We start from the raw sequence: 19,781 nt of genomic DNA, 5'->3' as shown, positions 1-19,781 counted from the left end.
AATTAAATAAAAGAGTGGATATTTTTTTTTATTTTTTTTTTTTTTTGAGAAATATATCTAGCAAAACATCAAATTTGTTTTTGAATATTTTTCTTGAAATATCTTTCTTATATATATATCGAAAAGATATTTAAACCAGATAGACACAATTATTAGTTTCTTTAGGCTGTATTTTCAATTACTGTTTTGTTCTAAGAGTGATCAATAGTTAAAAGACAACCCCGACTAGAATAGGATTCAATATTCAACGTTAGAATAATTCTTATTACTACTTCAATGTATTTTATTTCAAATGACCAGAACGTTCGCAATAAAGAGAGACGAAGTATATTTTTAGAAGTATTTCTTTTTAATTGTAATGATTTTTTTTTTTTCATTTTTATGCATAAATGTAAACAATAAATTCTGCTTGAAACCCTTATATTTAAATTTCACTGTGCAATTAATAATTTCATTTCTAATTATATTCATTTAATTAAACTTCATTTTTAGAAACTCTTGTACTTTCAGTGTCTTTCCTTCTTTTCTTCAGTAATTTCTGCTGTATCTTTCTTGCTCCGAAAATTCCAGATCATTTACCACTCCTGTAATCTTTTTTTTTCACTCTCATTTTTCTATCAATAAGCAAGGAAGGAAATAAAATCTAATCACTAGAAAGTATTTGTATAAGTGGTTTGCAAACAAAGGCAGATTTATATATTCTGTGGCCCAAAGCAGTGACAGCAGCCTTTGTTTAATTGTACTGATAAATTTAATTACACATTTCGATTCATTTTGTATCATATTCATAATTGATTCCTGATTTTTTTTAAATTTGTTGACTACTTAAAAATGTATATATTTTTGCTTTAGAGTCATGATTGCGCAGCCACCAAGCTTGTACACTTTATTATTTCAGTAGATGCTCCAGAGAAATGCTGTAATAACCAAATGCAAAACCGGCCTTCCTTATAAAGAGGCCTGAGTACAAAATACAATTTTGGGCCCAAAATTTTTGACAAAGCAAAAATTACAATCGCAAACATATATTACTATTGTATGTTTATTTAATGTGTGATTTTATTTTTGCTATTAATTACTTCAGAGAATTAGCATTTTCTTTTGCAATTTCTTTTCCGATACTTAATACAGCAAGTGCATTTAAGCGCTCTGCACACATGCTTGACCGAAGACGATTCTTTATTAATTTTAATTTGCTGAAAGAGCGCTCAGCACTTGCCATAGTAACTGGCAACATAAAGAAAGTTTTAACATAGTTAATATATTTCGAAATCATTCATTATAATAATTATTTAGTATGTACTGAAGTATATCTTGTGCGTTTGTTACATCTCTTCTATTCGAAATCAAATCCCACAGCAACCCAATTTCTTGGATTAGGTTTACATTTACATCGCTGTTATAAAAATTTACAAAGTTTTTGGAACATTTTTCTAATTCCTGTTTTTCTAAAGTTTTTTATCAGTGATTCATTTGAAATACTTTTAAATCTATTTTCTATCTGAACTATAGCAATATGAATTACAGTGCTAAAAAATAACATATATCCTCTAGTAGGTTTTCTCTAACTTCATCTTCAGCTATTTCGGAATCTAATCTTTTTCTTTTTCGAATTCGTTTTTCAGGAAAATGTTTTGAAATAATTAAACTGAGTGCTATCTCTTTTGTTTCGTCTAAAACTGAGTTAAATTTTGGATTTCAGTTTTAATTTTACTGACCAAATTAAATTAAATTAATCAAGAAATATTGTTTCTGCTTGAAACAGTTTAATGTATTTTTGCTTCACAACGAATGTCATATAATGCTTTAAGAGTAATATTTAAATATTTTTTGTAAAATTTCCCATATTTTTGCAGATCTAGAAAATAAGCAATATAAACATTGCAATATCAAAAAAAAATATTCTGCTGGAAGCGGTATCACAAATTAAATAAAGTAAATTAATAAATTAAAAGAATGTGATAGGTAAGGCAGAAAACTTGCATGAAGGTTTAGAGCGATTAGATTGGTTATCAGTAGGTTAGACAAGGTTAGATTGTACAACTTTATATTTCTCTTCCATGCTGCTACCATAGCCGTGTGCCTATCCTCTACAATTCATTCTTCTATAATATCAAACTCACTTAATCTTTTCAATGGAATTTTTGAAAGACTTTCTCCATTTATACTAGTTGCTTCAATAAACCCTATAAACGACTCATTTATAGTTAAGCTTTTTTTCTTCAAAATTTGCATATTTAATAATGACTGACGTTTGTTCCTTATGGGAAATATCAGGTGTACAATCCATTCGGATACTATAGTACATGGATTCTTTCACATCGTCATTTTAGTTCTTAATCATGTTGGAGCCCCCTCAATCCCGGAGCCCCGGTGCCTAGCAACCGCCGAAACCCCATTTGGCCGGCACTGACCAAGTGATAACCAACCACAGATAACCGAGAGTTTAAAATCTTACTTGACAAACTGTTGATAGTGTCCTAATATCTTATAACTCATAGATTTCATATTCCTTGCAGGTTATTTATTTAGCATAGTCAATAAATAAATAACATTTTAATCATTAATGACCTTAATCATCTGGTTAATAATAAATAATACTTTTTAATCATCTCGCTGCAGCCCCTTTGAGCCAACCACCACAGGCAATTAACTAATCGGAAATCCGCCCCTGCATACATATGAATAACATTTTTTTTTCACTATAATTTGTAAAAAAAAAAAAAAAAAAAGTCTGTAATTCAACGTATGAATTAGAAAAACAAAGAGCATCAAGAAAGAATACGGTATGTGGATTTTATATGTACCTAAGCTATTACTAAACTAGCAGAAAGCAAAGGATTTGAAAATAGAAAAGCTGTAGTGTCAGAAATACTTTTAAAATCATTTAGTATTTTAGTCCATCGAGAATTATCACTTGTTTCCGATTTTTTTTTTCTTTTTAATATTTCCAGCTGCCAAATTTTAAGAATTATGATGTAAGGAAATTGTAAATATTCATCATCTTTTTAAAATTGTACGTATATGAAACTGCTATTGAGGGCAAATTCTTTTTCTTCACATAAAAATGACAAAATTATGCTAGTTAAATTTAAATTTACCTATGTCTTTTTTCACAAATAATAATTTAAAATCAAAAAGAGTGAGCAAGAGCATAACAAATCCACTAATGAAAAATCACTTTCAGCTTTAACTTACATGTTAATTTTAAAAAATATTGTGTAACAAGACTATTTCTTCAAATATATATATTCCACATTTTACACTCTTTCGACGAAATTTTATTTATCCCAGATGTAAAGGAAATATGATTAAATATGTTCATTCATTACATTTTTTTTTAGAAATTAGATACTTATTTGAATGGAAGATACTTTCAAATGAAGATTCTACTTTTTTTCTCCCTAAACTTCGATATAGGGCTCCGAAATTAGGTACTTAAAGAAAAGTTTATTAAAGATCAGTTTGTTTTTTTAATAGCGCCTCTTAAACATCATTTCCGTAAAGTCGAAAGAATTTTCTGCATTAATTAGAATTTTAGAAATTTTTTCCACCTGGAGTTCCCTGAAGTTCCAGACAACGTAATCTTTCAAGTAATTAAAACGCTTTTGAAAATGCGGCCGATTGTGATTCGAAAAAGAATGAAAAAAAAACCAGATTGAAAGAATTCGTTCCTGCCTTTGAAAATTGTCTCAAAGTCTCAATTCAAGTTTTTCTTCCAAGAGAAAAGAAATATTTTTAATCAACAGCTCTATTCAATAGTAATTTCTTCAGTTTTAATTTATTTCTATTTCTCTGAAAAGTTGTGAGAGGCTATGATTTGGTAGAAACCAATCAAGATTTGTCTTTTATAAGTTTGTTGCTGTAATTAAAAAAATGTATCCTACAGAAATGTAATTAAAATTTTTAGAAATCATATCAAGTTGTGCATTATCAGTTGATTTCAGAAGAATCTAATTTTTCTTCGTTAACTTGTTCTTAATTCTGAAACAAAATTTTAACAAATAATATTTTAATTTATGCTTTTTTTTTTTTGAGAACGAAGATTTTATCTGCTTTCTTAATAAACTTTCATATTTGCTCTTCTGTAAATAGATACAATGTTCGATTGCGATAATCAATACATCATATTTTCCTTGATTCGAATAACTGTGATTGTATGATTCTCATATTGATACAATATGGATATCAGGTAAAAATAGGTCCTTATAAATTTTTGACTAAAATTAAAACAACAGGTTACAAAATTCATCAAAGGGTGATTGTGAATTTAATCTATTTTTTTATTATTATTTATTTATACATTTTTTTTCTATTTGTGAAAGAATGTCATAAATTGTAATAGCAAGAAAAAATTTTTTATTTATTATGTGCTTTATGAAATTCACATCAATAAAAATTTAGCTATTATGAATCTAGTCAGTCTGTTTAAATATTTTCTATAAATTTATATTCCTGATGTTAATTACATTTGCTTCTTATTTTTGCATAGAATATTTTAATCCTTATTATCATTAATATGCTGTTATGCTGGCAACAAATTTTGTTTTACATGTATTAAAGTTAACAGGAACAGTATTATTTATTTAATACAAAAAATACTTCGCCGCACAAAATTATAGGCTTATGTTTATTTATAAGTATTTTATTTTTATCTAAATAAGATTTTACTTTTGTATAAAAGCTCGCCTTTTAGTCCATGTCGACTATATCCAAATAACAGAATAATAGTTATATTTAATTTTAACTACCATCTAAAAAATTTTACAAATAACTTTATATTTTTGTGTCATTGCTTCGTCAATTATCTACTTCAATTTTTTTTTTTTTTCTTTCTTTAAGTCACTTTTTAAAAACACTGAAAGTTATCTAAATAGTATAAATAAGGTAGGGCTATTTTAGACTCTTGCTCAATCTCCTGTTCTAAACACCGAATTTGACGGCGTGTTGGCCTAGGGGTAGCGCGTCTTCTCCGTAACCTGGGCGTTCCGCGTTCGAGTACAAGCATGGTTGATCTTCACCCTTTGTTCTATCTGTAAGGTGGGTGAAAGAGTCCCTCTGTAAAAAGGGCTCATGCAAGCGAGTGTGTGAGTGCCATCTTCATATGAGCTAGAAATCAGACTTCTGCCTTCGCTGCTCAGGGGTCTTTACCCTCAGAAGCTATTGCACCCTCTTTCCGTTGAAACACAGACACGAATTATCATCAAGCAATGACTTTAAATGAAGAGGCTGATCATATCCGTTCATATGTTTGTTTGTTTGTTTTTTTACTTTATTGTCAACTAGCCGCATTTGGCAACTCGCTAGTTCAGCTGGAATATTGATTATATTTAATTTCAATTAAAGTTCTTTCGAACGATTTGATGTTTGTGATTTCCTCCACAAAATATTTTTAAATACAAATTATGATAGGCATTAAAACCGTCTAATTTTAATTACACCTATTCTAATCACTGCATATATGTATCATCTATATGCAGCCAAGTCCAATGATATCACGGTGACATTAAAATTTAAATATCCGGTGCATCTATCTGATAACTTTTGCCGTATTGTAACTACACTTTCTTATTCTTCTTATAAGTTATGTAGACATAGATATTAAAATTATATCTATATTAAACAAAACCCTTCTTCTTAGTTTTCAATCCTGGAAAAATCGACATTGGAATTAAATATTTTATAAAACTGTGGGAACGAATTGAATTTCTATGCAAAAATAAAATCTTTTGTTAAAAATTAAGCAGAAAAATATTTTTCATTGATTCGAGAAACATTTACAGAACAATTAATACATTCTAAAAGATGCGCAGTGAATAAAATCCAATTTTATACAATAAGATTTTCAGGAATTATCTTTAAAAAAATTATTCAAATCTTGTTTAAATTTAAATTAATAAAAAAAAATCCAACACTCTCACCTCCAATTTTCCAATCCTCTAAAGTATATATGAGCCAAATTTGATATCTCTAGCTCAAATGGTTTGTTATATTAATGATCTGTCAATACAAAGGGTATCCCAAAAGGAACGCAAGATTTGAATTTGCCACCATTCGGGCAGTAAAGTATTAGTAACTTTGTAAAACAAACTATTTGACAGCTGATAGTTTAGGTATAGTAAAAATGGAGCCTTACACAATAAAACAATGTATTTTCATTGTTAAACAATATTTCAAAAATAATGAAAGTCTGGGGCCACAGTTCGAAAATTTGAGAATTAGCCCCTTAGATCGCGTGATTTAACACCATTGGATTTCTTTTTATGTAATTATTTGAAGTCAAAGGTCTATGGCAACTAGTCCACAAGCACGTGTGCATTGAAAGAGAAAATTCGATGCTGCAACAACGAAATTCAGCCACATTTTATTAGGGTTGCCAACACTTTACTGTACGAATGGTGGCAAATTCGAATCTTGCATTGATTTTGGGACCCTCTTTATAATGGTCTTAAATTATCTGTTCAATAGAGTATTAATATATATGCACACGTATTCTAATTTATTGATAGTAGAGATGTAAATTGTGCGAATAGTGAATAGGATCTTTTTGCTTTAGTTTTCTATAATGTGGAAACATTTTAAATTTCGTTGCAATGACATTGCTGAAAATCATGCAAAAAAATGGTACAGCTGCAAAATCGACATCATTAAAAAAATTTTGTAATGTACACTTCCTTTCACAATATATTTGTCACAAATATAACTGTAGGTCAAACGATTTACCCTGTTAAACGCCAAAAGATACACATCTTCCTTTCTAATTATTGAAGATAACATCACTGTTATTGGAAAAAGAAAATTGCATAGTCCGGTTACTTTTTCCAAATAATTATTTCCGAAATCAAAACTTTGCTTAAACTAATGTTCTTTGCAGCGCTTAAATAAAACTTTATTTCTCCCTAAAGAAAAGAAAACGATAATCAGAATATATTCTTTACTTTCAGCAATTTTTTTAAAGAAACTCCTCATTTGTTTGAACAACAGATGTCTTCAAACATATTTTCCCATTCTATTCTTCATTTCATTATAGGGTATCGAAATTTAAGACTAAAGAAAGCTTTATTAACAATTCATTTGTTTTTCCATTTGTATTTAACTATGCTTTCGGGAACTTTAATGAATTCTCGGTTTTAAATAGAATACTGGAAAGCTGTACCCCAAGGAATTTCTCGCAGTCTTGATCAAAGTTAATTTGTCTTCGAGCAATTAAGATTCTTTTGAAAGGATTTTGTATTATGCCTTGAAAATAAAAAATATGATATAAGAAAGAACTTCTTTCGCCGTTTAAAAATTGCTCGAACTCACAAAGATGAAAGAAATATTTTTCGTAAGATGAAAGAAATATTTTTAATCAGTATATCCATTCAACATTATTTTTCTTAGTTCTTATTTGTGTGCAATTCTTTTGTAAATTACAATGTATAGCCTGAGGAAATGAAAGCATTCATTATAAACTACAAAAGAGCTTTTTTTTTAATATAATACTTCGAAAACTTTGTAATTACAAGTATTAAAGGCTAATATATTTTTTGCTCTTCTGAAAATGGCATTGAAATTTTCCATTAAGTATAATTACATGCGTGTTTATTTAATTTTGTGTATTTCTGGCAGTGGCAAATACCTAACATAGCAGCTGCTTAAGGCCGTTGGGTGAGAAGGGCTGCAAGCAAGTATATTTAAAAACTTTATCTCCCTAGCTACCAAATAAATAAGTTTGCAAAAAATACAAATTCTGTGAATGATAAAATATCAAAATAATATTAAAATTTTATTAAATATGATTGATTAGATCATTACGTATACACTAGCTATTAGAATATTAATAAACTACGGGCCTTTGCTCCAATAATATGTTACAAATGCAAATGCCAAATAGTTTGGAATCATAATAAATAGAAACAAATATATTGAATTAGGTGTAACGACGGGTATTAAATGCATACTTTTTTTTTTGCACGTTATTGCTGATAAATAATTATGAGCAAATTTTAAAATAAAATATTGGATACGAATATTAAAGACCTAAAATATTGCCATGTTGTGATATTTCGGTGTTTGAATCTCTTTTAAATTTGCTCATTCAATTCCTGGTATTCTTGAGTTTTTAATGACGATTTCTCGATGACAATACATTACTTTAATCTTTTCAGAATTTTATTATTCAAGAACGAGCAAGAGATTTTTACTTTCTCGGATACGAAGTATTGTGTTATTTATGTCTTAACAGATCTCGACAAAATTAAATAGTTACAATATGTATTTAATAGAACATATGGAAGACAATGTAAATACAAATGGACGTTTAACCCTTTATCTACTGCATTATGAACTACTGAAAATTTCTTCATAAATATATTTTTTAGCTGCCATATTGATAATTAAAGAATATACAAGAAAAAAAATCTTCCAATCTTCTAACTAATATTTTTAGTCTTCTAATATTCTAATCTTCTAACTAATAAAAAATCTTCTAACTAATATTTTTAAATGCTTTTGATAGTGTTAGTAGAAAAAAAATAATAATTTTAAAAAATCTATAACTGTAATAAATCTATAATATAAATCTATAATAAAAAATACTAAAGCATATTGCTACACTACACTTCCATAATTACATTATAACAAACAGAAATACTATAGATAATTACATGGACAAAATGAAAACAAGTTTTTCTCCAACACTACATGTACTGGCGGTACTTATAAGTACCACCGAATAATTCGACCGTTAATCACATTACATAATTTGTTATCTTATAATGATTGGGCAAATAATATTCTAAGACAATACGGAATGAATAAAAAAAAGACAACACTTAAATGTAGTTTAATATTATATATTTATAGCAAAGAAAAGACAAGAGCGGTAATCCGTACAAAATGGCAGCAAAAAAACACAATGTCCGTTTGAAAATAGCTTTCTTCCACGCAAAATTCATCAGCCTAGAATAACTACTGCCATCTATCGTGAAAACGTAGATTTAAAAGACTGTTTCTAAAGCGTACCATCAGAATATAAGTAATGGTTGTTGTGCTGTAAAGTTTTAAAGTGATTGGTACTTATAAATACCGTCAGTAGATAAAGAGTTAAACAGAAGTTTATTTTAGAACAAATAAATAATGAAAGTAAAACAAATTTACTGTAATAAAAAAGTAAATTCTTAAAATGGATAATTTTTATACTACAATAAAAAAAAGCCTTTTTTATTTTATTACTAGCCGCCTTTGGCGACCAGCCGGTTCGCCAATCTTAATGTTCGTTAAAATTTTAATAATTAAATATTTTATGCAATTTCTACTTTAATAGCTTCTTCATCAAAATATTTTAAAACTTCAAATTTTGATTATCATATAATTCATTCATAATATTATAAAGGCCTTCAGTCATAACGTAATATGTATCTCTCTCATTTTCTGTTAGCCCCCGTAGAATTTATGCTTTAAATTAAAGTGGAAAGAATTTATCTTCAATTAATATAATAATATTTTTTACTGAAACAAAGCATTTTTTTATAATCTGATTACTGAAAATAGAGTCACTCAGCGTTTAAACTTTATGGGCACTAAAGAATATCTTTTTAAATTTATGTAATATCTCAAGAGTTATTCAACAAAATTTTCTTAGATTCATTATGAGCAGATCGATTCATTAACAATGTTTAAATTTAAATGCATCAAACACTAAGAAAATAAAACGAATCGTTTAAAATAAGCGGTTGAAAACGGTAGAATTTATGCTTTAAATTAAAGTGGAAAGAATTTGTCTTCAATTAATATAATAATATTTTTTACTGAAACAAAGCATTTTTTTATAATCTGATTACTGAAAATAGAGTCACTCATCGTTTAAACTTTATGGGCACTAAAGAATATCTTTTTTAATTTATGTAATATCTCAAGAGTTGGTCAACAAAATTTTCTTAGATTCATTATGAGCAGATCGATTCATTAACAATGTTTAAATTTAAATGCATCAAACACTAAGAAAATAAAACGAATCGTTTAAAATAAACGGTTGGAAACAGGTTTTTAAAAAACTACTTAAAAAACGATGTACTTAAAACTATAAGCATATACAAAAAATATATAACTAACATAAATACAATTTACTTACAAAAGCATGCAACTAACCCAAAAATAATTTAAATCATCCATTGATAACGTTGTCATGGCAACAATCAGAACAGAATGCGCATGCGTGAATTTTCTTCGTCGGTTACGTAACGCAAATACGTGATTTTTTCTACTCCAGTTGGGGTAACGCTATGCGGATTAGAAATTTTTAATTTCCTTTATTCTGTTTTATTTTAATTCAAAAGTACTTCAGAATGAATCTGAAAGATTAATTCATTAACAATGTTTAATTTTAAATGCATCAAACATTAAGAAAATAAACAGAACCGATTGAAATAATCCACCGAAAAATTTTAACCCTAGCCTCATTACTGTTGGGAGAAAAAAAAAACTGAAGCCTTTCTCGTTTGGCGTTGGGGATAATGGAAGATTTTTTTGGCGGAAAAGTTGGCGGTGGGGAAAATGGAAGATTTTTTTGGCGAGAAAGTTAGTTTTTAATTAATAATTAAAATTCTAATTAAAAATTCGAAAAAAGAAACCTCAGGTGCACATTCCCAATCTCCAAGGTATACATGTACCAAATTTGGTAACTGTATGTCAAACGGTCTGGCCTGTAGAGCGCCAACACACACACACACACATTGAGCTTTATTATAAGTATAGATAACACATTACGTGCAGAGAACATATTACATTAATTACTTTCAAAGTAAAGTAATTAATTATTATGTAATACAATTCCTAAAATGCAGTTCGTTGATTCATTTTATCTACACTCGCGCTAGTTTAATACAATTAAAGTGAAAAAAATTCAAATCTAACAATTAATTAAAGCTAAAATGCGCTTATTTTGATTGTATATATTTCAAAACTTGAGAAATACGTTGTATTGCGCCTTTTTGAATCTTTGAGCTGAATTTATTTTGTTGAAATGGAAGTAGTCATCATTCCATTAAACACAATATTTACATATTTATTTCCCTAATGCTCGTCTATTTTCTTTGTTATTTAAACAAACCTCAAATCCAACTTGATTAATGAGTTTCTGAAGAAAGAAAGATATTGATTCGTTTGCCAGTCACGTTGCCTAATATCATAAGTGATAATGATTTCCACGAACACGAAATGATTTACAAGGGGAAAAAAGAATAAGGAATAAAGATCCTATCTTCCTAGCCTTTTCGGAAATTCGTTTAGAGTTCAGTAAGTTTCATTTAATTTCGGAAAGAAATTTCTAAAATGTAGATGATACCTCTAGAGATTTTATGTCAATATTTGGAAAAGGTTTTCAAGCTTTCAAACGATTTTTTTTTTCTAAAGTAAGTATCCATAAGACATTATATATATTCCATTATTTCGGATAAAAAGAAATTGCAAATCAGCTATAATGCTGGCAGCTTTTTAAATTAAATTAAATTATTTATTTAGACAGAATTTGCTTTGTTTCATTTTGCTTGTCCTATATTTTGAAGCTCATTAAATAAAAATGAGAGAAAAGGGATTATTGGTTGAAGTAAAACGTTTCATTTGACTCAAAGTTCTTTAGTTCAGAATGGAAAATAATCAAATTTTCTGGGCATACATTTTGCTGAAAATGTTAAGAAAGATGGTAATTCGATTAATAATTTTATGTTATTGTTTTTTCAGAATATATAATTAATCAATAAAAATCTAAAATCCCTTATTTTAAGAAAAAATATAGTTTTCTTTAAGTTTTTATTCGAAAATAAAATCGACTTTAATATCAAAAAAGAAAAATAAATAATTTAATATAAACAAATTATCATATGTGAAATTCAAAAACCATGCTAAAAAATTAAATTTTAACTGTTTTCTAGAATAACTTTTTTACTACCGATATAGATTTTGATTTTAAATTCTTGATATCTTGTTTTATTCGTACTAGGATAATCAATTTATTCTTTTGAAAAAAAGATCTCAAACAAAAACAATATTCATTAAGAATGAAAGATTGTACCTTTTTAAAAAATGCAAGCTTCCAAAATTTGAAAATAGGTCTTTGAATATAAAACTAGTTTTAATGCTTGAAATCTGTGCTAAAAATCTCGAGGAATTGTTAAAAAATCAATTTAATTTCTATTAAATCAAAGTTAAAAAATCATAATTGCCCAGAAGCAAATTACTTAAACGTCAGTATGAATATCAACAAGCATTTAATTGGTAATGAAACTTACAACTTATCTGTTTGAATTTAGCTCATAGTTTTGAAAGTCAGGGTAAAGTGAAATCAATGATGGAACAGTCTTCATCGAATTGAAATTTATCTCTGAAAATTATCATCAATCAAACACCTTTAAAAATATTTTTTACTGGTTTCTGGTTTTCCTACTTGAGATTTATATCCGAAAATAATTCAGCACGTTTATTCACGAGGAGTTCTGAAAATAACAATTTTCTTGTTGGAATTGATTCTGATTTAATTTTATATGGTACTGTTTAAATTCGAAGCATTTTTGCATTTTCAAAAGATACAATGCAGGATAATTTCAAATGTCAAAATCTAATCTGCCGAATAAAAGGGGATGATCGAACTCATACGGAAAGCAAAATGCTAAATGCTACACCAGTCCTGCACTATTTTAAACATCTGCAAATTATGATAAATACACAAAGCATTCAAAAATCCAAAAAATAATCAAATTTGTTAAGTTCTAGAAAACCAACAAAAAAATAACCATTGAAAAAGCAGAAAAATTCCTATAACGTGAAACTCTTCCATTAAAATGCATTCTATATTTAGCGACAAATTACGGGAGCTGAACTATTGGCAAAAAGCGTAATCGAATTACCACAAATTTTTTGAACGACAATATCTCAAACACTCTACAAGCTACAAACAGTTAAATTTACTTTTTGAAAAAATGTTAATTCCATTAGCTTTTTTATAAATTCCATTTTACAAAACCGGTTTTTTAGTTCAACTGAAAAATAGTACCCTTTCGCTTGTAATACACCCCCCCCCCCCAAATTAATGTCCGTTTAAGTAAACTTTCATCTAATTCAGCAAACAAAATATGGTGATTAACGGAACTTATACAAATATGATATTATGCATATATGAACTCTCTCGAATATGTAGTTTTATTCCAATTTTCCCACGCAGGTCCCATTTGTGGTACAAATGGCAAGACAAATTGGAAACTTAGAGATGAGTGTTAGGCGATTTATCTATATATGTTCCAAAGCCATCTAACAAGAAAAGCTTAGATGGAATTTGCAAAATTTCTTGATATTAAAATTGTTGCCAAACGAGAGGAAGCAACTTCCAGTATGACGGGTTTCCTGCACTTTCTTCGTGTTATCCAAATCTTAGTAATATTCAGTGCCTTTTAGGTACACAAAATCTATCCCTTGGTTACTATAATGCCAGATTTGATTCGCATCAGACTTATTTGTTTGAATTTCCGGAAGATTGAGGTTTATAGTATAAAATCTTATTTTATTAGAAAATTAAAACATTAGTGCCTAAAAGTGTTGTTTTAAGATTTCAGATGTTAAATAATAGTTGATTTTCAGAAAAACTGATGAAAAGTGAATTTAACATTTATTTCAATTATTATGCATTATGCTTGATCACATTTTCCGACAGACCAAGCTACGCTCATAAATATTATTTATGCTTATAATAATCAGTTGCCACACAGTAAGAACTTTTTCAGATTTAATTTACCTCATTTAATCTGAAAATCTGCCATTATAATACCATCTGAAATTGTAGAATAGCACTTTTAGAATAGGATATTTTTGTTGTTGTCATTCTTATAGAAGGCGATGTATCGCTCTAATTAGCTCGTTCCTAGATGGCGACACTATGTATAATGAGCACAATTTTGTCTACTTCTCAAATTCCTTTCAATTGCTAGCGAAACAATGCAATTCTGGCTCACGCGGTTAGCCATGTCATAGAATTTTTTTTTTTTTAAAGAATTTGTCCAGTGCTAATTTGATATGCAGCAGACATCGCAAACTCTTTGATATACGTATATTGACGCGGCTGCGCCGGTCTTTGTAATAAAGAAATGTAAGAGAGCACGATTTCCTCGAAAAGATTACGCCAATTTTTCCGATCAAGAAGTATATTAGACCTACGCAAATTTTTTTAATTGAAAAACATATTTCGTTTTCACTAATCATGGGAATCAGAACTTATTCATAATCCATAAATCTAGTAATTCAATAACAAAATGAATGCAAGAAATTTGAGAAATATGAGAAATTTTGCCTTTTCTCGCGGTGCTTTGAGATATCATCTCAGATACAGCTGGAGCAGTAAATCGCCTAAGGCAAGAATACCGGGGAAGAGGGATCTGGTCTGCGAATTCAGTGAAAAGCATTTATAGGTATTTATCGATATGCCGCTTTGGTTTATCGAAAATTGGATTTTTCAAAAATACATACAATTACTTCATTATATATCGTAAGTATATTGTAGTTCATATTGTGGTATTAAGATTCTTTTCCACTCAAATTAAGAGCCAAATTAATATTTCAAATTTGCCCCCTACCCATTCTTCTCTAAACATGTATACCTGTTTAAATTAAATTGTCAACCCAACAATATAGGACAATATTATGGCTGTGATGAATTTTTTTCCAATCTTTCAACGTATTTCATGACAGAATTTACTTTTAATAGGATTAACTTCATTAGAGTTTACTTTATGCAAATATTTAATGTGTAATATACTGTACTTTTTGTTTCATATTCTGATTTGGAGAACTAGCCATGAAATCTTCCATCTGTAAAAGACTCAGAAAACTGTAATGTGGAATGTTCAATAGGGTAGAACGAAAAAACCAACTTTTGATTTTTAATCTGTAATAGTGCGGAAAAGATGCCTTTTGGTGTAGATAAAATAAATTATAAATATAAAAAATATTGGAGTAGGTCTTGAGGTGCCGCAAAGAGGTTAAAGTTCAAAAAAATGGAAATGTTTGATACATTTAAAGTTTTTTTACGAAATAATCAATTTTTGATTTTTAATTTGTAATAGCGTGAAAAAGTTAATTTTTTTGTATAGATAAGATAAATAAATATTATAAAAAATATTAGAGTATATCTTAAGGTGCCTCAAAGACGTTAAAGTTCCCTAAAAACCTATTTTTGCAACCTTTTAAGTATTTTTGCGTGCCCAGATTATGAAATAAAAAGCTTTCATTAGGCATTGTCATATGAATAAAAGTATAAAAATAGTTTTACTATTGCACTAGCATCACACTGAGTCGTCCCCCAAGTAGGGATGACGAATATTTTAAGAGCGGTTATTACGTAACCAATATCAAAAAGTCACAAATACAAGTGATCAATACTTTTAAAAGAGGGGTGTGATTCAAATCCTTGATACGATCTTACTGATGATATTTCGATTACAGGTTTTGGATCACGATAGAAAGTAACAATCGATACCATATCACTGAAATTTGCCGGAGCGGTGACTTCACTGGAAAGTAACAATCGATACGATCTGTCCAATGGAAGCTCTCGAAAGAAATCTGTGATTGGATTGAAAAGTGAACGGACCGGTTATTGGAATTATCGTATCGTATCATTGAATTGCATATCACTGAAATTTATCGGAGCGGTGATTTTACCGGAAAGTGCGAGGCTTCACTGGAAAGTGCCAAGTCACCGCTCCACTTTACGGGTGTGACCGATATTCGTATTTGATGATGCACTATTCCATACAGATCATTTTTAATTGCTCGTGACATGATTGACTTTGATTACATGTATTCTGTTTACTGCTGGCGCCATCTATTGGTAGAATATAAGACTAAAGTAAACATTTTAAAGAAATGACATATATTTTTAACTCACCTTTTCCAGAAAATGGTTTACTCTAATAAATAAATTAAATAAATAGTTTTAAGAAAAAAAATAAAATTTAAGAAGTAAGCTGAAACAGATAAATTAATTCAATCACACGTTACTTAAATTAGTAAATTAAGTATTAATTACAATTAATAAATTTTATATTTAATATTAAGTAATAATTTTTAATTAATAATATGATTGAAATAACAGATATTTGGAACGCATATTTAAAAATAACCATAGCAATATTATTTGTTATTCAAAAAATCGTGGATTATGCATCTCTTCGCCCAAGCGATTGTTGTTGGATCAAGGCGCAGATTTGACTGCTTCCGGTGACAAAGACAGAGCTTGTTTCAAATCAGTAACTTTGCTGAGTTCAGTTGAGTTGGCGTCTCTGCTCCGTCTATTGTGTAACTGATTTGTTAGTTTGTGCTTGTTTGCTTTGCTGTGGGTAAAAATGGCTCAATCTAAGTTGAGGAACGCAAGACAAATATCGGAGTGTTCTTTTTTGGGGGAAATTTTGTGATTTGCTTGAAGATGAACACACTACGGACGAATCTAGTGCTATTGTTATATTAGACATAACCTCAAAATTGCTTCAGAGAAGGATCCTTCTGTACGCAAAATATGTGACACTTTAGTTCCCATAATAGAACAAATATGGTTAAGAGCTTCTATTCCCATTGCTTCCAGCAAAAGAATTTTACAAATGATAAAAGGTTATCATGCTAAATACAGGAATTTATTAAAGTCTAAAAACAGAAAAGGTTCATAGAAGTTTGATTCCAATCTCACAGAATTTAGAGAAGCTAAACGTTTATTTGATATTGCTGATTTGCATAAAAAGAGGAAAAGAGCCAGTTGTGGAACAAAAGTTTCGAAACGATCAACGCTCTAAAAGGAAAATGGTTATAGGTAATATTGATATTGCTGCCACAGGCGCTTTGAGGGGGAAATAAGTAAGAATGAGTAAAAAATTTCAGAAGCTAATGAAGTTTTATCAAAAAGGGACAAAAAATACTTGTGTATCAGAAACGATTCTGGCGACAATGGCAAAGCTGAAGAACAACAGGGTTCTTTACAAAAAGAGGCAAACCAACTAGATCAATCAAATAGACAAGAAGATATAAAACTACCAGGTTCCTGTGTGGTTTAATATTAAAACCTTCATGTACTTGTGGTTCCAAACATCTTTTTAACCTTATCTCATATTCACGCAATCTCTCTGACGATTACAAGAACGTTATAGACCAGAATATTCAAAGAAATGGGTAGTTTACTGCTACAGAAAATATTCTTTTATCCATGTAAGTGGTGAGTATAAATTTCAAAGAGAACAGGATTTACGACGTGTTTTAAAAACAAGAACAGAAAATAAAGTCAAGTCAGGAAATTTAATGCTCCAAAGATAAACTTCGATGCCAAGGATTACATCTACATGATCAAATAGCTTGAAAATGACGTAATTGAACCACCCTTGTTAAAACATGTTTCCAGTGACTCTCTGAAAGACTTTATACGGAAGGCATCTGATGTATCTCAAATCATCCCTTTATACATCTCAAAAATGTATAAGGGACTCGGTTATCGACTTTCCAAGGCTTCCTTGTCTCATGCAAGCATTGGAAAGATCTGTGGAACTGATGGCCGAATCCGCTCAAAATGTCTGTGGTTCAATCGCAAGAGAAGGATACATAAGAGCAAAAATTGACACACGTGTGATTATCCCAAAATTCATTTAAAAAAACAGTTTAATGTGGCTATGAAGTAGAAACAAACATTTTGCAGCTGTAGCATTTGTAATCATTAAGGATGTTGTAGATTGATATGCGCGAGGATAGAACCTGGGACCTTGTGATTCAAAGTCCAATAACATGACCATGATACAAAAACAATTGCTCGGGTAGCGTAGTTGTTAATTGACTTATAAGCTTTCACCACAGACTCTCCCTCCAGTGAGTCGAATGATATGGCTGTTGAGTGGTGATGCATTATCTGTTGGTTCTAATGCGCCTGTACCCATTTGAATAGCACCAAGCGTTACGTCGAGCGTGTGTGATTGCTGATGCTGCTGCGACTTTTCGTTGCTGCAGGAAGATGGCGCCACAAAAGCTGTATGAAGGTTGAAAGTTCATCGTCCGAGGTCACCAATGTGGCGAGTTGGAATGAGTGAAAATAGAACCTGGGACCTTGTGGTTCACAGTCCAGTAACATGACCATGATACAAAAGCAATTGCTTAGGTAGCGTTGTTGTTAACTGGCTTATAAGCTTTCACCACAAGGATACAGAAGTGAGAAACCCAAAATTTGACATAAAAAATATTTTTCTTATTATTATACTTTGTAATTAATAACTTTTCCAGTTGTAATGCCTATATGTGTATTTAAAATCATCTTTTGTAGCATTGTATGAACGAAAAATTCATAAAATTATTTTATCAAAGTTTATAATTTTCAATTTTTTGACAAACTTTAAACTTTTTGCGACACCTCAAGATATTGTTGTATTGCAGCCAAATTTTATTTTATTCTTTTAAATCTAAAAGCTAACTTTTCCCCGCTATTACAAACTAAAATCTAAGAAAAATTTTAAAGGCCCATTTAAAAAATTTCCTTTTTTTTCAATTTTTTTTTACAAATTTAAAGTTTTTTGTTTCATCTTACTGAAATATAATATTGCAATCAAATTTTTAGAAATTGTTTTTGAACCTGAAAGGCAACTTTTGTGCACTACTACCAAATTGAAATAGGAGAAAAAAAATTTTAAAGGCCCATTTTAAAAATTTCCTTTTTTTTTTTTTTTTTTTTTTTTTTGTATGAGTTTCAAACTTTTTGTGGCACCTCAAGATAGAGATGCATAATCCACGATTTTTTGAATAACAAATAATTTTGCTATGGTTATTTTTAAATATTTGTTCCAAATATCTGTTTTTTCAATCATATTATTAATTAAAAATTATTACTTAATATTAAATAAAAAATTTATTAATTATAATTAATACTTAATTTACTAATTTAAGTAACATGTGATTGAACTAATTTATCTATTTCAGCTTACTTTTGAAATTTGATTTTTTTTTTCAATACTATATATTTAAATTCTTTATTGGAGTAAACAATTTTCTGAAAAATTTGAATTAAATATAAATGTCATTTCTTTAAATTGTTTACTTTAGTTCTATATTCTGCCAATAGATGGCGCCAGCAGTAAACAGAATATATGCAAAGTCAAGTCACAAGCAATTAAAAAGGATTTATATGGAATAGTGCATCATCAAATGCGAATATCGGAAAGTCAAGGTTACTCTGATGAAGTGGAGCGACGACTTCACACTTCTCAGTGAAGTCACCGCTCCGATAAATTTCAGTGATATGCAATTCAATGATACGATAATTCCAATAACCAGTCCGTTCACTTTTCAATCCATTCACAGATTTCTCCTTTTCTGTTTTGTCGAGAGCTTTCATTAGACCGAACGTATTGATTGTTACTTTCCAGTGAAGTCACCGCTCGGGTGCATTTCAGTGATATCGTATCGTTTGTTACTTTCTATCGTGATCCAAAACCTGTAATCGAAATATCATCAGTAAGATCGTATCAAGGATTTGAATCACACCCCTCTTTTAAAAGTATTGATCACTGATATTTGTGACTTTATGATATTGGTTACGTAATAACAGCTCGTAAAATATTCGTCATCCCTAGAGATGCATAATCCACGATTTTTTTAATAACAAATAGTTTTGCTATTTTTATTTTTAAATATTTGTTCGAAATATCTGTTATTTCAATCATATTATTAATTTAAAATTATTATTTAATATTATATATAAAATTTATGAATTGTAATTAATACTTTATTTACTA

Source organism: Argiope bruennichi, chromosome 2 (genome assembly GCF_947563725.1).
Source record: "Argiope bruennichi chromosome 2, qqArgBrue1.1, whole genome shotgun sequence".
NCBI classification, from domain to species: domain Eukaryota; kingdom Metazoa; phylum Arthropoda; class Arachnida; order Araneae; family Araneidae; genus Argiope; species Argiope bruennichi.
Note: the sequence above shows the minus strand (reverse complement) of the source record.